The 20,819-nt window shown below is 39.6% G+C and overlaps 1 long non-coding RNA gene across 1 annotated transcript in view; it reads left to right on the forward strand.

Annotated features, from left to right (window-relative positions):
* Positions 1–478: 478 nt before the first annotated feature.
* The window catches only part of LOC138437752 (uncharacterized), a 31,654-nt gene continuing 11,313 nt past the window's right edge, over positions 479–20,819 (forward strand). The window contains exon 1 of the long non-coding RNA XR_011256134.1: positions 479–512. This is a non-coding gene — a long non-coding RNA (uncharacterized lncRNA). The remainder of the gene's footprint in view (positions 513–20,819) is intronic.

Consider the following 20,819-nt stretch of genomic DNA (forward strand, 5'->3'; position numbering starts at 1 on the left):
AACGTCAGGCTCCTTGTTCAAAAATTATTAGGCAGGTCTTCCTTGGTGGCCCAGTGGTTAAGAATCTGCCTGCCAATGCAGGGGACACAAGTTCAGTCCTTGGTCTGAGAAGATCCTGCATGCCGTGGGGCGAGTAAGCCAGTGGTCTGCAACAAGAGAAGCCACCTCAAAGAGAAGCCCAAGCTCCACAGGCAGCAAGTCACCCTCGCTTGTGGAACTAGAGAAAGCCTGCATCAGCAATGCTGCAGCGGAGCCCAGATAATAAGGAAATAAACTGCTAAGAGTCGGACACAACTGAGTGACTGAACTGACTAACTGAAACTGCTAGTTGCTCAGTCTTTGAGATCCCGTGGACTGTATGGACTTCTCCAGGCAAGAATACTGGAATGGGTTGCCAGTCCCTTCTCCAGGGGATCTTCCCAACCCAGGGATCAAACCCATATCTCTTATGTTTCCTGCATTGACAGGCGGGTTCTTTACCACTAGCACCATCTGGGAAGCCCCCAAAAGAGGTAAGTTCAGTTCAGTTCAGTCGCTCAGTATGTCCGACTCTCTGCGACCCCATGGACTGCAGCACGCCAGGCTTCCTTATCCATCACCAACTCCCAGAACTTACTCAAACTCATGTCTATTGAGTCGGTGATGGCATCCAACCTTCTCTTCCTCCATTGTCCCCTTCTCCTCCTACCTTCAATCTTCCCCAGCATCAGGGTCTTTTCAAATGAGTCTGTTCTTTGCATCAGGTGGCCAAAGTATTAGAGTTTCAGCTTCAGCATCAGTCCTTCCAATGAATATTCAGGACTGATCTCCTTTAGGATGGACCGCTTGGATCTCCTTGCAGTCCAAGGGACTCTCAAGAGTCTTCTCCAAATACTGTAGTTCAAAAGCATAAATTCTTCAGCGTTCAGCTTTCTTTAGAGTCCAACTCTCACATCCATACATGACTACTAGAAAAACCATAGCCTTAACTCGACAGACCTTTGTTGGCAAAGTAATGTCTCTGCTTTTTAATATGCTGTCTAGGTTCGTCACAGCTTTTCTTCCAAGGAGCAAGCGTCTTTTAATTTCATGGCTGCAGTCACTATCTGCAGTGATTTTGGAGAACCCCCCAAAATAGTCTGTCTCCATTTCCATTCTTTCCCCATCTATTTGCCATGTAGGGATGGGACCAGATGCCATGATCTTCGTTTTCTGAATGTTGAGCTTTAAGCTAACTTTTTCACTCTCCTCTTTCACTTTCGTCAAGAGGCTCTTTAGTTTTTCTTTGTTTTCTGCCATAAGGGTGGTATCATCTGCATATCTGAGGTTATTGATATTTTCCCTGGCAACCTTGATTTCAGCTTGTGCTTCATCCAGTCCAGTATCTCTCATGATGTACTCTGCATATAAGTTAAATAAGCAGGGTGACAATATACAGCCTTGATGTTCTCCTTTCCCGATTTGAAACCAGTCTGTTGTTCCATGTCCAGTTCTAACTATTGCTTCTTAACCTACATACAGATTTCTGAGGAGGCAGGTCAGGTGGTCTGGTATTCCCATCTCTTAAAGAATTTTACACAGTTTGTTGTGATCCATACAGTCAAAGGCTTTGGCATAGTCAAAAAAGCAGAAGTAGATGTTTTTCTGGAACTCTCTTTTTCGATGATCCAGCGAATGTTGGCAATTTGATGTCTGATTCCTCTGCCTTTCTTAAATTCAGTGTGAACATCTAGAAGTTCACGGTTCACATACTTTTGAAGCCTGCCTTGGAGAATTTTGAGCATTACTTTGCTAGCATGTGAAATGAGTGCAATTTTGCGGTAGTCAGACAGGTTAAATTACTTGCCTGATGTGATGAAACTGGTTAGAAGAGCTAGCCTCCTAGTTCTTTGTCTGAATTTTTTTTTTTTCTCCACATTCTATTATTTTTCCATATTTACCTGATGTCCCACTTAGAATAGTATATATTCATTCATCTTTAATTTAATAAATATATTTAATGAATACAGAGTATGTGGCAGGAACTATATTAAGAATCAAATAAATAAGACAATTCTTTTCCTTAAGTACTATTTAACACTGGGTGCAGAAAAAGGATTTAAGGGGGGGAAATCCATTTCTATAGAGGTGCAGAAGGTGAAGCTCTTGTATTCTACCACTGAGAGTTAAAGAGTGAAGTGAAAAAAAAACAGGCGTAGTGAAAGTAATAGTCGTTAAGTCATCCCTGACTCTTTGTGACCCCGTGAATGTAGCCTACAAGGCTCCTCTGTCCACGGACTTCTCCAGGCAAGAACACTAGAGCGGGTAGCCATTCCCTTCTCCAGGAGATCTTCCCTACCCAGGGTTCGAATCTAGGTCTCCTGTACTGTAGGCAGATTGTTTACCATCTGCGCCATCAGGGAAGCCCCAGTTGAGAGTTAGATAGATATTAATTTTCTGAAGGGCATCTCGGCCATATTTGACAGATGTCTTAAAATGGGTATATCCTTTGGCCCAGAAATAATACTTCTTGGAATTTATCCTAAGGCAATAATAAAAAAACGTGGCAAAGTTATATATACAGAGTTGTTCATCAGAATAACTTTTTTTCTCATAAAGGCTCAAGAATTTGGTTTTTTTAGGCACATTTTTGTATATCTATGCTCTTAACACATGGCCATTAAAAATGTGGTTTTAGAAGACTATTATCACAGGGAAATATAATTGGCTGCTTATGACTAGAAAAGCAGGGGAGGACATATACCTAAATCTTGCTGTGATTAACTTTTAGTTTAGTTTTTTTCTTTAGAAACTCATCATATTTTCTAATAGATCTTTATGGAGTATATTTTATTTTCATTATAAAATAAGTTTCATTTCACCTGTATTTAGCTATGAAAATTTACATTTTCTAAAATTCCTAGAGAAGCATAGCAATTTTATATTTTTCCATTGGAAAAAATTAATAAAGTTTCATGTACAAAGCCTTATGATAGACTAAACTCAGTGTCCATCATAAACTTGGGTGAATTGAAATATTTCCCTTATGGTTGAAAGAATGATATAGGTCATATAAGCTAAATCTCTGTAGAAATTGACTCTACAGCAGTACCCTTGATAAATTTTATCTAAACTTAATGAGTTTAGAGACAGATTCATTTTATTCATGAAAAACTGGATTTTTAGATAAATTGTAACAAATAGAAGCCAATTTGGAATCAGAATACCAATATTCTGTAACTACCCTATAGATAATTGTGTTTGGAAAAAGAAAAAGGGAGTGGGTGTATTACTGGATAGATGCTTTTTAAAAAATTCATCCAAATTGAATAATTGACTTTTGGCTACTGTATGTTTAGTGTCACTATTCACCAGAGATTCTGTTTTTTAATGTCTGGATATGAAAGTTAGAAGCACTTCACCCAGAACACTCTCATAGGGACTGATCTACCAGACTATCCATAAAAATACCCAGGACAAGAGTTCATTTAGAACCTCACCCAGTAACATTTTCTATTCGTAACTCTATAGGAAAGACTGCTTTATGATCATTACATTAATATTTTGTAAAGTGAAAAGGCAACTTTCAATAATTATTATGAACTTATGCTCAACATCACTCATTATCAGAGAAATGTAAATCAAAACCGCAATGAGGTACCATTTCACACCAGTCAGAATGGCTGCAATCCAAAAGTCTATAAGCAATAAATGCTGGAGAGGGTGTGGAGAAAAGGGAACCCTCTTACACTGTTGGTGGGAATGCAAACTAGTACAGCGACTATGGAGAACAGTGTGGAGATTCCTTAAAAAAACTGTAAATAGAACTGCCTTATGACCCAGCAATCCCACTGCTGGGCATACACACCAAAGAAACTAGAATTGAAAGAGACACGTGTACCCCAATGTTCATCGCATCACTGTTTATAATAGCCAGGACATGGAAGCAACCTAGAGGTCCATCAGCAGATGAATGGATAAGAAAGCTGTGGTACATATACACAATGGAGTATTACTCAACCATTAAAAAGAATACATTTGAATCAGTTCTAATGAGGTGGATGAAACTGGAGCAGATTATTCAGAGTGAAGTAAGCCAGAAAGAAAAATACCAGTACAGTATACTAACACATATATATGGAATTTGGAAAGATGGCAATGATGACCCTGTATGCGAGACAGCAAAAGAGACGCAGATGTACAGAACAGACTTTTTGACTCTGTGGGAGAGGGAGAGGGCAGGATGATTTAGGAGAATGGCATTGAAACATGTATAATATTATATAAGAAATGAATCGCCAGTCTAGGTTTGATGCATGATACAGGATGCTTGGGGCTGGTGCACTGGGATAATCCAGAGGGATGGTATAGGGAGGGAGGTGGGAGGGGGGTTCAGGAATGGGAACTTATGTACACCCATGGCGGATACATGTTGATGTATGGCAAAACCAATACAGTATTGTAAAGTAAAAAAAATAAAATAAAATTAGAAAAAAACTGTAAAAAAAATTATTATGAACTTATAGAAACCAGAAATGCATACACAATAATAATATTTTAAAAAGTTGAACCCATAGGAACAGAGACTGAACAGTGGTTGCAGGGGTCTGGGGCAGGGGAGATGAGGGGGTAGGAAGATGTTGTAAAAGGGCATGAACTTTCAGTTATAACATCAATGAATGAACAAGTTCTGAGGATCAAATATACAGCATAGTAACTATAACTGGTAACACTGCACTGTATAATTAAGTTTGCTTAGAGTGAAACATAAATGTTTTTATAAAAGAAAAACAACCATGTGAGGTGATAGGAGAATCTTCTCATAACGTATATTTTGGACCCTTTAAATATCTTACAGTTTTGATGATTTAATTCAATAAAGCTGAAAAAATAGTATTAATAGTCTGGTGCCATTTTAAAATCCCAATTTTATTAGGAAAAATATATGCAGAGAAAAATGTCTAGTGGATCAAAAGAAAATATTAATGGTAATTATCTTTGGGGAAAAGCTTATAATTTCAGAATAACAAAACTCTGAGAGGAAAATTCCTTTAGAACAATACTGAAGGCAACACACTACTGGAAAGAGTTGGGTAAGTTGCAAGAGTGTGCTGACTGACAAGGCTATTGCATTGGACCCGATCATCCCTTTACTCTAAAATCCCATTTTCTATCTTTTTGGTTTTTGCTTGTAAATATCTAAATATTTTGTACTAGTGGATCGCAACAATTTTTTTTTTTACTTTCAAAAGTTGTCATTCATAATTGTTATACTTTTAGTGTCCACTGACTAGAGGGAAATATGTATATAATTCTTTTATCCCAGCTGCTATACCTGTTCTGTGCCCCAGATTTCTAAGGAAAATAGTTTAGGAACTACTATTCTATATCTCGGTATTTGATACATAAAGTTGGTCCAGCACACTCTTCAAAGATAAAGATGATGCAAAATTACTTTTCCTTAAGAATGACGATCACGAAAACAATCACAAAAGCCTATGCTCTATAGCTTAGAACATGCTTTCTTATTCCAGAAAATATTTTAAAAATTTTGCTCACTCCTGGTCTTTTGTGAGTTCTTTGAAACCCACAACAATTCTTGTAGCATTTGTTATAATCACTCACTTGACCAGTTTTGTTACAATGCATTTAGATTGAGTTTATAAGTTAAGAATTATAGCTATGATAGTTTCTCCTCCTCTTAGTTTTTTCTGCCTGCTTGGCAAAACACAAACCAAGGTGTTATTTAACACCTGAGATCCCTTTTCAAGTATCACTGCATCCTTCTTCTCTATCCACTTCACAGCTCTCAGAGCTCATGATCCCTTTTAACCTTAGTGTAGTTTTACCTCTTCCCCCAGCCTACCTCCTTCTGAGCTCCTTCTTGGTCCCCATTTAATCCAGAGGACTACTGGTGAATTTTGCCAAATCTATCTTGTTAAAAAATGAGAGTGGAGAACATGGGAGAAACAAACTTTGCTTTAAAACATGTTGCTTTTTGGTTTGGGGAATTGCAGCTTAGAGAATACCCATTAAAATTAGTGTTACTTTTTTCACCTTAAAAGAACAAATGCAAAGAGAATCTTTTCAGGGATAAATTATGATATCATAAAGTAGGGGGAGATGGTAAGCAGAAAAAGAGCTTGTTACATACAAGGAAACCCCCAGGAGACTATCAGTTGGCTTTTCAGCAGAAAGTTTGCAAATCAGAGTGGAGCACTATATTCAAAGTGCTAGAAGAAAAAACACACACAGGTGGAGACTGAACAACAGGCTTACGGATTCACTGCATTCTCAAATTCCAATGGAACTTTTCACAGAACTAGAACAAATGATTTAAAAATTTGAATGGAGAGACTTCCCTGATGGTCTAGTGGTTGAGACTCCACCTGCCAATGCAAGGGACATGGGTTCAGTCGCTGGTTGGTAGGATTCCATATGCTGTGAAGCATCTAAGCCCATGTGCCACAACTACTGAAGCCCAAGTACCCCAGAGCCTGTGCACCTCAATGAATAGTACCCCCACTCACCACAAAGCCCAAGAACAGCAACTTAGAGAAAGCCCAAGAACAGCAACAAAGTCCCAGCCAAAAAAAAAAAAAAAAAATTATATGGAACCACAAAAGACCTCAAACAGCCAAAGCAATCTTGAGAAAGACAAACAAAGCAGTGGTTTTGAACTATATTGCAAACCTGTAACAATCAGTATGTGCCTGCATGCTCAGTTATGTCTGACTCTTCGACCCCATGGAATGTAGCGCACCAGGCTCCTCTGTCCATGGAATCTTCCAGGCAAGAAAACTAGAGTGAGTTGCCATTTCCTTCTCCAGAGGATGCTCCTGGCTCAGGGATCAAAGTCATCTCTCTGGCATCTCCGGCATTGGTAAGTGGATTCTTTACCACTGAGCCACTGGGGAAGGTATTAAATTATTAATCTGACTCCAGAAGTAAAGGCTCAGTTCAGTTCAGTTCAGTTCAGTCGCTCAGTCATGTCTGACTCTTTGCAACCCCATGAACCACAGCACGCCAAGCCTCCCTGTCCATGACCAACTCCCGGAGTCCACCCAAACCCATGTCCATGGAGTCAGTGATGCCATCCAACCATCTTATCCTCTGTCATCCCCTTCTCCTCCTGCCCTCAATCTTTCCTAGCATCAGAGTCTTTTCAAATGAGTTAGCTCTTCGCATCAGGTGGCCGAAGTATTGGAGTTTCAGTTTCAACATCAGTCCTTCCAACGAACACCCAGGACTGATCTCCTTTAGGATGGACTGGTTGGATCTCCTTGAAGTCCAAGGGACTCTCAAGAGTCTTTTCCAACACCACAGTTCAAAAGCATCAATTCTTCAGTGCTCAGCCTTCTTTATAGTCCAACTCTCACATCCATACATGACTACTGGAAAAACCATAGCCTCGACTAGATGGACCTTTGTTGGCAATGTCTCTGCTTTTTAATAAGCTGTCTAGGTTGGTCATAACTTTCCTTCCAAGGAGTAAGCGTCTTTTCATTTCATGGCTGCAATCACTGTCTGCAGTGATTTTGGAGCCCAGAAAAATAAGGTCATCCACTGTTTCCACTGTTTCCCCATCTATTTGCTGTAAAGTGTTGGGACCAGATGCCATGATCTTAGTTTTCTGAATGTTGAGCTTTAAGCCAACTTTTTCACTCTCCTCTTTCACTTTCATCAGGAGGCTCTTTAGTTCTTCTTCACTTTCTGCCATAAGGGTGGTGTCATCTGCATATCTGAGGTTACTGAAGCAAAAATAAACAAATGGTACCACATCAAATTAAAAAGCTTTTGCACAGAAAAGGAAGCCATTAACAAATGAAAAGGCAACCTACTAAATGAGAGAAAATATTTGAAATAAAATTTCCAGTAAGGGCTTAATATCCAAATTACATAAACAGAGCAAGCAACTCAATAGCAAAAAAAAAAAAAAAAGCAACACTTTTCTTCCCCCCACACAGTTTGTGGGATCTTAGTTCCCTGACCAAGGATTGAATCTAGGCCCATGGCAGTGAGAGGTTGGAGTTCTAACCACTGGACTGCTGGGAAATTCCCCCAAACAGGACAATTAAAACTTGGACAGATAATATAAATGACATTTTTCCAAAGAAAATATGCGTACATGCGTGCTAAGTCACTTCAGTTATGTCCAGCTCTTTGCGACCCCATGGACTGTAGCCCACCAGGCTCCTCTGTCCATGGAATTATCCAGAAAACTGGAGTGGTTAGCCATTCCCTTCTCCAGGGGATCTTCCTGATCCAGGGGTTGAACCTGAGTCTCTTACATCTCCTGTGTTGACAGGTGGGTTCTTTACCACTGATGCCACTTGGGTAGCCCAACATAATGTTATATACAATGATTATCTCTCTCTCTCTCTCTCTTTTTTTAAAAGAACTAATCCAAGGAGAAAATTTTCATGAATAAATATTATTCGTAAAGTGGAGGAAGATGGTAAGCAGAAAAGGGTTGTATTGAGGGATGAAATCTATCCAAGTCATACCAAAAACTCTAGAAACTTTTATTTCAGATCTCATTATTATTTTAAAAAATATTTATTTATTTGACTGCTCCAGGTCTTAGTTGCGGCACGTGGGATCTGACATCTTCATTGCAGGATGCAGGACCTTTAGTTGCAGCATGCGGGATCTAGTTCCCTGACCAAGGATCCTGCCTGGGCCCCCTTCATTGGGAGCTTGGAGTCAGCCATTGATCCATCAGGACCTGAAATCTCATTATTAATGGAAGGATGTGCAGGATTGAGAGATGTCAGTTAAGATTTTTAAGAAACAATAAGCCTACGTAGAAATGTTAACTAATGAAATAAAGACTATAACAGCAATTTTTTGGGAGTGAGAGGATGAAACTTTGAAGATGTAAGCATTCAAGGAAATGATTAGTTTCGCCTGATCCTTGGGTAGATAAGAAGCAAGCAGTAGTCATCAAAAGGGAAAAGGGAGGACATCTGGACCACCTGGTAGCATGCCAAACTGAGACAGAGACACTGAGGACTGGTTTTGCATTGACCCAATGGCTGAAGTTGGGAGAAAGTGAGCAGGAGGAAAAAAATGTATTTTTATTCATACTGTCTTTGTTATGCTTCCCTGGGAGCTCAGCTGGTAAAGAATCTTCCTGCAATATGAGAGACCTGGGTTCGATCCCTGAGTTGGGAAAGTCCCCTGGAGAAGGGAATGGCTACCCACTCCAGTATTCTGGTCTGGAGAATTCCATGGACTGTATAAGTCAGTCCAAAGAGTCAAACATGACCAATCGATATTCTCATTGTAATGCTACTTGGTCAATCAGTTACCTTCTACCACATCCCAAGAATGTTCCTTAGCCCTAAATATTGTGAAGAATTGCTTTTTTCTATAAAATATTATGATTAAAATTCCTGCTAAATGTTATATTCTGATAGTATAAACTCTTGCATAAGATAGCAAAATCTACACTTTATTAACTTAGCAATTAAGAAAAATAGTCAGATAAAAAATAAAAACATGAGTTCCTCAAGAAGTTAAAAAAAACTGTAGTTCCTCAAAAAGAATATCATATGATCCAGGAATTCCACTTCTATGTATATTACCAAAGAATTGAGACAGGGTCTCAAACAGATACTTATACACCAGTGTTCTCACCAGCATGATTTACAATAGCCAAAAGGTGGAAGTAATTCAAACGTTCATCAGTGGATGAATGGGTAAACAAAATGTGGTATATGCATACAAAGGAATGTATATATATTCAGTCCAAGAAAATAAAAGGAATGAAATTCTGATTCATCTTACTACACAGGTGAACCTTGATAACACAATGCTAAGTAGAATAAGCCAGACAAAAGAACATACATTTTATGATTCATTTTAAATAAGGTACCTAGAATAGAAAAACTAATAGAGACAAAAAGCATAATAGAGTTTACCGGGGGTTGGAGGAAGAAGAGAATGCAGCTATTGTTTAATGGGTATAGACTTTCTGAGAATAAAGTTCTGGAAATGGATAATGATAAAGGCTGCATAACATAGCAAAGGTACTAATGTCACTGAATTGTAACTTGAAAATGGTTGAAATAGTAAACTTTATGCTATATATATTTTACCACAATAAAAATACATTAACACTAAATATTAAAACAGCACTTAACTACCACAGAAACTTTGAGAAATGCCACAGCTTCATACCAGAAATGGCCCTTGTTTTTGAATATGCGTTGTATTTAATCTTTCAAGCATATAATTCAACTTAATTTTATGTGTTTTTCAAACTTTGAGATTATTCATTTCCTCAAATTTCTCAGTCAGAGCCAGATGACTGAACACTCTACAGAGGGAAAACGTTCCGTGCTATTAACCAAACAAAGCTAAACAGAGACCTTAATAAGCTAATGTTCATTTCTTAAAATCTCCACGGTCTAGTTTGCTGCCTTTTTCAAACGTAAATGATTATAAACCTTTCAACATGTCCCTGACCCAGGCTTCTTTGGGACACGGTTTTGAGGATACTGAACATATTACCTACATGGTGCAGTTTATGAATTGACCCCCACAATTGATTGATCCATTTACTTCCTTTTCATTCTTTCGTTATTTTATTCTGTCATTCTTGGCTCAATTCAACACTTTTTTATTGAGTATCAACATTGTGCCAATCACTCTGCTAAGTGCCACTCAGTGTCCCTGGTCAATTTCCTATGTCTAGCTATGAAAAATCGGAAATACGTCTGTTTAGCATTTACAGTTATCCTTGAGTCTTTCCAGTTAAAAATTTGCCCAGGGACTTCTGGTGGTCTGATGGTTAGGAATTCACCTGCCAATGCAGGGGAACGTGGGTTTGATTCCTGGGCCAGAAGGATCCCACATGCCACAGAGCAACTGAGCCTGCTATCCAGAACTACTGAGCCCACATGCTCTAGAGCCCGTGCTCTTCAACAAGAGAAGCCACTGCAATGAGACGCCTGCGTGACACCAGAGAGCAGCCCCCACTTGCCAGAACTAGAGAAAGCCTGCGTGCAGCAGTGAAGACCCAGGGCAGCCAAAAATACATGTATTAATTTTAAAAAAGAATTGCCCAGTTTCATGTGGACCCATCTCACTTTCTTATATGGAAATGACAGAAGAGGAGCTTCACAATGGAAATTGGCCACAGTTTAGGATGTGAAAGGAGGATCTTCAGCTCGTATCCAGGGATCTTTTCTCCTTTGCCCTCAAACTACAGTGAATTTGCTTTCTCTTCCAACCCTGCAGGTTGACAACATCTGCCCATCTCCACTTCTGCATCCTTACTTTTCGTGTAAGTGGATCTGTGGTTCCCAGGCCAGAAACACAGGATTCAGTATCTTCTGGGACTCCTCTTCCTCTGCAATTCTGTTTTTCCAAGGGAGGAATCTCCTTGACTTGCAAGTGCCAGAGGCTTGTTCATTTATTCATCAGAAATATACTGAGTATCTTCTTGCCTGTATTTGGCCAGGCACTATGGATCCAAAAATGAATGAAATTTGTTTCTTGACTAGAGAAACTGGACTCACACAAAATGCAATGGACTAAGTGATATACTATCCTCTTTATAGAAATTCAAATATCTACTGAATGCTCATTTCCTACATAACATTGTTTTAACTGTTTACTGTGTGTTAACCTGCCATATATCCATAACAAACTTATGAGGTTGTCACTTACATTACCCTCGTTTTATAAAGGAACAGGCCCACAATTATGCAGATAAATCTGATAAATGGCAGATCTGGAATTTGAACACTGCAGTTTGACTTCAGAATTGGTACTGTTGGTCACTATTCTATGGTGCTTCCCTAGGTCTTATATAAGGAAGGAGACAAGAGGCCTCTCCTGGGAAAAATCACAATGGAAGTACTAATGAGCTGGGTCTTGATGGATGAGTCCCATTTCACTGAGCACCACGTTGAAGTGTGTATGTGTGAAGGTGGGCAGGAGAGCAGGGTTAGAAGGACCACCCCATAGATTGTAGCACTCCAGGCTCCTCTGTCTGTGGGATTCTCCAGGCAAGAATACTGGAATGGGTTGCCATTTCCTCCGCCAGGGATCTTCCCAATCCACCGTTTGACCCGAATCTCCTGCACTGACAGGTAGATTCTTTACTGAGTCACCTGAATCCACTTTTCACATTCCCTTTGGAAAATCATCTCCAGCCCTAAGTCAATCTCAGCTTGGGTAAATTGAAACAGAGCATGATGTTTTTCTTGAGCATTCAGTATGATCTGCCCCAATCCATTAACTAATATTATTTAACATAAACCCCACATTATGTGGAGTTGTCACTCTCAGCAAGTCCAGAAGTGTTCCTGGCTTCCCACTCTCAAGGTCTTTTTATTTTTAATGCAAATACTCCAAGTGTGAATAACACTTTTGGCTAATTTACACTGAGGTGTTAGGGATTTTTTTTTTTTTTTGATGGCCCTTTTTTCCTCAGCAGGAACTTAAGGAGAGAGGTTAGAGAATAGGGAGGGAGGATATACAAAGGAAAAGAGGAAAGGAAAGAGGCAAGAAAAGGGAAAAGGTGGAATAAGCATAATTGAAACTGATAATACCTGATGGCTTTGTCATTTAACCACTTCACAGTTTTTACTTTTGGCACAATGATTTAGAATCATATCTTAGGGAAGCATATCAAATGAGTTTATTGACACTTTTATTAACCCTTTTTTTAAACTTGAAGTGTAGTTGTTATACAATATTGTATGTTCAGTTCAGTTCAGTTTGGTCGCTCAGTCGTGTCCGACTCTTTGCGACCCCATGAATCACAGCACGCCAGGCCTCCCTGTCCATCACCATCTCCCGGAGTTCACCCAGACTCACGTCCATCAAGTCAGTGATGCCATCCAGCCATCTCATCCTCTGTTGTCCCCTTTTCCTCATGCCCCCCAATCCCTCCCAGCATCAGTCTTTTCCAATGAGTCAGCTCTTCTCATGAGGTGGCCAAAGCTCTGGAGTTTCAGCTTTAGCATCATTCCTTCCAAAGAACACCCAGGGCTGATCTCCTTCAGAATGGACTGGTTGGATCTCCTTGCAGTCCAAGGGACTCTCAAGAGTCTTCTCCAACACCACAGTTCAAAAGCATCAATTCTTTAGTGCTCAGCTTTCTTCACAGTCCAACTCTCACATCCATACATGACCAATGGAAAAACCATAGCCTTGACTAGACACACCTTTGTTGGCAAAGAAATGTCTGCTTTTCAATATTCTATCTAGGTTGGTCATAACTTTTCTTCCAAGGAGCAAGCGTCTTTTAATTTCATGGCTGCAGTCACCATCTGCAGTGATTTTGGAGCCCAAAAATATAAAGTCTGACACTGTTTCTACTGTTTCCCCATCTATTTCCCATGAGTGATGGGATCAGATGCCATGATCTTAGTTTTCTGAATGTTGAGCTTTAAGCCAACTTTTTCACTCTCCTCTTTCGCTTTCATCAAGAGGCTTTTTAGTTCCTCTTCACTTTCTGCCATAAGGATGGTGTCATCTGCATATCTGAGGTTATTGATATTTCTCCCAGCAATCTTGATTCCAACTTGTACTTCATCCAGCCCAGTGTTTCTCATGATGTACTCTGAATATAAGTTAAATAAGCAGGGTGACAACATACAACCTTGATGTACTCCTTTTCCTATTTGGAACCAGTCTGTTGTTCCATGTCCAGTTCTAACTGTTGCTTTCTGACCTGCATATAGGTTTCTCAAGAGGCCAGTCAGGTGGCCTGTTATTCCCAACTACAGGTGTACAATATAGTGGTTTACAATTTTAAAAGTTATGTTCCATTTAAGGGCATCCTAGTGGTGCTCTTGGTAAAGAAGCCCCTGACAAAGCAGTGCAAGAGATGCAGGTTCAATCCCTGTGTCAGGAAAATTCCCTGCAGGAGGACATGGAAATCCACTCCAGTATTTTTGCCTGTAGAATCCCATGGACAGAGGAGCCTGATGGGCTACAGTCCATAGTGTCACACAGTCAGATGTGACTGAAGTGACTTAACACATACACACACACACACACACACACACACACACACACGCACTCCATCTATAGTTATTGTAGAATATTGAGTGTATTCCTTCTATTGTATAATATATCCTTGTAGCTCATTTTATTTTTCATTTATTTTTTAATTGGAGTATAATCATTTTGCAATGTTGTGTTAGTTCCGCAACACTGTGAATCAGCTACATGTGTCCATATATCCCCTCTCTCTTGAGCTCCCTCCCAACCCTTAACCCTACTTGGGCTTCTAAGGACCCCAAGAAGACCTCTTGTGAATAGGTTTCCAAATTTTTTAAAATATTGATTCAGACCTTTCATGATATATATTACAGAGAGGCAAGATTTCCTACTCTTGATAAATAAGAAACTAGTTTCCCTTTCACTTATCTTATGGACCTTGTGAATTCTTTAAAGTTTGTAAGAAAATAAAAACTTTCCCTCGAAGTCTGAGAACATTATATTACATGCCTTAGGACATATTTGATATAAGGAACAGATTTCCTCTGAGCTAGCTAAAGAAAAGAAGAATCTTTTATAAAGAGGCAAGGTATCTCAGAGAACTCAAGGGCAAGAAATACAATCAGATCTGAGGGAGTGGAGTTGAGGACTGAAAAGTTGTCAGTGACCAAGGCAACACTTGGTGTGCTTCTTCCTTTCCCTCCTTATTCCCACCCCACTGCACATTTACTCTAGTCTTTTTTTTTTTTTAATTGCCCTTTATTTATGTGTTTAGTCCTTTGGCTGAACTGCTTGGCATGCAGAATCTTAGTCCCCGACCAGAGATTGAACCTGTGCCCCAGGCAGTGGAAACAGGAAGTCTAAACCCCTGGAACACCAGGGAAGTCCCTCACCATATTCATTAACTTTGCTTATTGCTATGTTTTTACTCTGTTTTTACAGAGCAGCGTTCTTCACTTTGCATGGCATATGTGTTGATTTGCCAGATTTAGCAAATGAAAATCCAAGATGCCTATAGTTTACCTGGCAACCATATCATGCCTAGTCAATCCACTGCCCTCATTTACTGGGTGTCCCTGACCTGTGTGTATATGTGTGTGTTAGTCACTCAGTCGTGTCCAACTCTTTGCAACTCCATGGAATGTAGCCTGTCAGACTCCTCTGACTATGGGATTCTCCAGGCAAGAATACTGGAGTAGGTTGCCATGCCCTCCTCCAGGGGATCTTCCCAACCTAGGGACTGAACCCAGGTCTCTCACATTGCAGGCAGATTCTTTACCATCTGAGTCACCAGGAAAGACTGTACCTGACCCAGGCCAGAGATAATTTTCAGGCCTCTGTGTCCTCATGCAAAATTCAGTAGGGAGAATTTAATTAATTCAACTTGGGTCAGTGACCAGCCCTGGTGCTAAGGTAGTCTTAGGGCCCTTCTCTATAGTTGGGAAGCATTGTCACAAAAGGAGTAAGTGCTGATGAATCAGCCCAAAATATTACCTGCTAAATATCAATTGAGATTATGAGTAATTTTGCTGCTCATAGGGAAGTCTCTCTTGCAAACTTCTTGAGTTCATAGACTAAGTTCAATTGGTCTTTGTCTTTCCTGGTATCTGGCTTCTGGTACTTCATACATACTGGTAAATTCAGTTAAACAAGAAAAATTTCAGAAATTATTCTATATCTCTATTATCTTGAATATCCAAAAATATGGGGAGAGGACTTCCCTAGTGGCTCAGTGGTTAAGACTCCATGCTCCCAATGCAAGGGACGTGGGTTTGATCCCTGGCTGAGGGAAGTTCACATGAGGAAGTGCAGCCAAAAAATAAAATGTGGAGAGAAAACAAAATAACCATCCAGAAGTGGAGTTCTAAGTTACTACTGTGTTACCTTTAAGGAATAGTATAATAAGGGATCAAATGGAAAATGATGTGGACCTAATGAAGACAAGAGTCATTGAAAGGCTCAGTGATTTAAAAATAGCTTAAATATTTTCTCTGCAGCAAGTTTTATCTTGTAGATACATATTTTTCAAGTATACAAACTACCTCAGGAAGGCTAATATATTAACCAATCACCAACCTAGACAGCATATTCAAAAGCAGAGACATCACTTTGCCGACTAAGGTCCATCTAGTCAAGGCTATGGTTTTTCCTGTGGTCAAGTATGGATGTGAGAGTTGGAGTGTGAAGAAGGCTGAGCGCCGAAGAATTGATGCTTTTGAACTGTGGTGTTGGAGAAGACTCTTGAGAGTCCCTTGGACTGCAAGGAGATCCAACCAGTCCATTCTGAAGGAGATCAGCCCTGGGTGTTCTTTGGAAGGAATGATGCTAAAGCTGAAACTCCAGTACTTTGGCCACCTCATGCCAAGAGTTGACTCATTGGGAAAGACTCTGAGGTTGGGAAGGATTGGGGGCAGGAGGAGAAGGGGATGACAGAGGATGAGATGGCTGGATGTCATCACTGACTCGATGGACGTGAGTCTAAGTGAACTCCAGGAGTTGGTGATGGACAGGGAGGCCTGGCGTGCTGCGATTCATGGGGTCACAAAGAGTCGGACATGACTGAGTGACTGAACTGAACTGAATTGAAGAGGGGGATTTATTCTTTTGCAACGTTTAGATGAAAAGCTTTTCTCCTAATAAGCAATTTTTTAAAAACCTGTTGTAATGGACCGTTGCTCTTTTATTTTCTTGCTTCTTTTTTTGGTCATTCATAATACTCTTTCCATGATGATTTTTTAATTTAATTTTTAAAAATTTATTTTTGGCTGTTGCTGCGTGGGCTCTTCTCTAGTTGCAGGGAGCAGAGGCTACTATTTATTGCATTGCACAGGCTTCATCTTCTTTTTTTTTTTTTTGAGGAATATCTGACTTAGTTTTATTTATTTTTTAGGAACTTTTTATTTATTTATTTATTTTATTAAATTTTTTTAAAAATTTTACTTTTCAATACTGTATTGGTTTTGCCATACATCAGCATGAATCCGCCACAGGTGTACGCGTGTGGCTTCTTTTGTTTTGGAGCACAGGCTCTAGAGCACAGGCTCAATAGTTATGGCCAATGGGCTGAGTTGCTCTGGGACATGTGGGGTCTTCTTAGATTAGGGATCGAACTTGAGTGTCCTGCATTGGTGGGTGGATTCTTTACCACTGAGCCACCAGGGAAGCCCCCCATGATGATTTAATATTATTTTTCATGTTACTTTATGCACTGTGGAAGCTAGCGACTTTTAATTTGCTACTTATCTCTTTTATTATGCTAAGTAATCATGGGGTAAAATCATCTCTATTATCAACATCTATAACACTGACGGCTAAAACTTATGTACTGATCAATCCACTTGCGGTCATAAGACAGGAGGCAAAATACGGAGGAGAGGAAACTGAACCTGGATTACATGACCTGGGCGTGAAGAAACGTGGTCTAGGTTTAAAACCTACCGCTCCCTACTATATACTATGACGCCTTAGGCAAATTTCATAACCTCTCTAAGTTTCAGTTTCTTTAGAGCAGGGATAAATATGTCTGTCCTGGCCATCTGCCAGGTTGCTAATCAAATGAGATAATGTATGTGAAGGTATTTGTAAACTATAAAACACTTCACAAACATAAGATTCTTCTTATTTTTTTTAATTTGGTTAAAGATGCTTGTAAATCACATTTGTAGTCAAAGAAAATACCTAAGAAAAAAGTCATTGCTCTATTGATGGTTACTATGAGCTAGAGGTATAAACTATAAAGATAGAATCAAAGAAAAATAATCATCCTGAAATGAATATTACTTTATGTGCCATCTTTAAGAAGAAAACTATTCTCAGTATTTATTATTATTTTTAATGTATCATTTAAGATGAATGGAAAACACAAGGCTTGGCAGAAATGTGAGCCGTAATGTAAAGCAACATGGATAACAAAGCTTTTGTGGTGACCACAATGTGGTTTGCTTTTATATAAAGTATTTTTGCTTTTTTAAAAAATAATTTTTTTTGTTTATTGAGGCTACCCTGGGTTTTTGTTACTTCCATGGGATTTCTCTCATTGCAGTGAGCAAGGGCTACTCTCCAGTTGAGGTGTTTGGGCTTCCCACTGCCAAGGCTTCTCTTATTGTGGAGCACTGGCTCTAGGGCACGCAGGCTCAGTAGTTGTGAGGAACTTGGCATGTGGGATCTTAACTCCCAGACCAGGGATCGAACCTTGGTCCTACACATTCCAGGGTGGATTCCTAACCACTGGACCACCGGGGAAGTCTGCCCACATTGTTAAAAGGTAGAATCTTTGAGGCTCCCCTGTTTGATTCCCATCCCATGCTACCATCTCCCTTGTCCTTATTTGGTTGGAATCCCCAGAGAGAAGGAAGAACCTAGCTGCTAGTAAATCCCCTGCCCCAGCTGCTAGTAAATCCCCTGCCCCATGCAGAAACTTTAACCTTGTAACTGTTCTCTTCTTATTCTATTTTCCTCCATGATCTTAAGCCATGATATAGTAAAATGAGAAATGGCAAAAAGACTTGTGTGAAAGCAAAGGTCTCTCTGCTACAGTAAGCTCCTTTTTCTTTGTAATGAGTTTGGAACGTATTGATCTTGTCTATGGTGATTTTCAGTTCGTTATTAGGGCTTCCCATGTGGCTCAGTGGTCAAGAATCTGCCTGCCAGCGCAGGAGTCTCAGGAGATGCGGGTACAGTCCCTTGGTCAGGAAGATCCCCTGAAGGAGGAAATGTCAGCTTACTCCTGTATTCTTGCCTGGAAAATCTCATGGACAGAGGAGCCTGGTGGGCTATAGTCCATGGGGCCACAAAGAGCTGGACACAACTGAGCAACTGAGTGCACACTCGCAGGCACACACACAGGGATGATTTTCAGGCCCTAGCTGGGGGTTCCATATACATAGGTCCCCAGTAAATAACTATCAAAAGGATTCATAGTAGTCTGGCTAAATTATCATTGTCTTTTAAAATATTTATTTCTTGATTTGGCCGAGTCGGGTCTTTGTTGCAGCACAGGGGATCCTCATTATGTCATGCAGAACCCTGCAGCTCTTGGACTCTCTAGTTGTGTATGGGCTCGGTAGTTGTGTTGTGTCTGCTCCAGAGGTTCGGACTTCAGTAATTGCAACATACAAACTCTATTTGTGGCACACGTGCTCCAGAGCTGGGGCTCAGTAGTTGCTGTGTGTGCACTTAGATGCTCCAAGACATATGGCATCTTAGTTGCCTGAGCAGGGATCGAACCCACAGCTCCTGCATTGCAAGGTGAATTCTTAACCACTGGACTACTAGGGAAGTCCCTTGGCTAAATTATCATATTCTCAAGAAGAAAGATAAACATCTTTTTGTTAATTAATCCATTTTACTATATAAAAATATTACAAAACATTTGGCCCTGAGATTGTCTATGGATGTAATTCCCCAATATAAAGCAGCTGTAGAACAGATTGCTAAATCAAACTATTAAATACCGTTAAATCAAACCCTTGCAACTTGTTTTGTTTGGGAATAAAAAAATTTACAAAAATTCATTTTAAATGTTGATAAAACAGTATGCCTATGTTCTTTTGCATTAATAATTTTTATTATTTCTTGTCATTTAAAATTTTAAAGTCAACTTAATTCATGTCTAACTAGACTGAACTGAATTTCAAGTTCATGTTGTTAACTTGGAAATGATTAACATTCACAAAGGAAAAACAAACAGGCTATTTCCAGGCAACTCTTATGTTTACAAGTTGTAGAAAGATTGCTTATTTTAACCAGTGAGATCGGTCTGGAGTGTCAAACTTTTAAAACAGGATGGACTATGACCAGTTTGACCTAGAGACATAGAAAATGAGTTATGAAAACAAAACAGGCAGGATAGACTTACATTGAGGGGCAGCTTTTGATATGGGATTTAAGCACTGGTTATTATTCTATTTCTTTTACTAGATTCGTAGATCCCGATCATTGTAATATTTCAACCAGCGAATGTATCAGGTTGCTCATGTGCTTACTGCAGAGTCTGTAATTGCTTGTCTTATCACGATGTTTTATTTGTTTCATGCTGCTGTTCCTCATCTCCATCCAGGCTCATCAAATTCTGCCCCTTGTTTACACTGTCAGTTTTCTATCCTTATGCCTGAAAAAATTATCTCCACTTTGTTGCTCTCCTTTGTGACTTGTCTCTTGCTTAGGTCCCAAGTTTCTGCCTAACTGGTTGGAGAAATACTTCTGGGCTTGCCACTGTAATTTGTTTAATCAGGTCCAGGTCATGGGAACAGAGCAATGATTCTGAGAATGGTTTGCCCTCAGCTGAGGTCTGGCCACCCCAGAGAATAGAGTTAACATTATGGGAGCCACAGCATCCTGTCTCAAAGCAGGGGACAGCGAGCCCTGAGAAATCATTCTGGGGAAAACAATTTGGAAATTAACCTGAAAATAGGAGAAACTAGTGGGTAGTCCAGAACAGAATATCTGCCATGCCTGTATGGCAATTGCAGTGGTCATATAGTTGGACTCAACTGTCTTGTCTTTAGTTAAAATGAATGTAATATATTTTTTGCTTCTACTTCATAAGCAATCACATTTGTTTATCAGTCAAATCTTTCCTTTTACATGCCACCAAACTTTTCCTGTAAAAATTTACCAAAGACTTTTCAGTTGCAGTCATTAATTCATTGATCAAAGCAGTATTTTTCTAGGAGAGAGATAGAAACAACCTTAAAAAAAATCATACATGATAATAAAGGGAATATCTTGATATTCTCTAAAGATGACTCTGGGTGTTGAAAATGAAGACAAAACTAATGCTACAGCAACAAAATAACTCTATCTTCATGCTTGCACACATAAACAATAGACTTGGTAATTGCATAAATGCCTTTTGCCTCCCATACTTCAACATGCCACTGAGGTTACGTAAAATT

The sequence above is a fragment of the Ovis canadensis genome, chromosome 3 (genome assembly GCF_042477335.2).
Source record: "Ovis canadensis isolate MfBH-ARS-UI-01 breed Bighorn chromosome 3, ARS-UI_OviCan_v2, whole genome shotgun sequence".
Classification (NCBI taxonomy): Eukaryota; Metazoa; Chordata; class Mammalia; order Artiodactyla; family Bovidae; genus Ovis; species Ovis canadensis.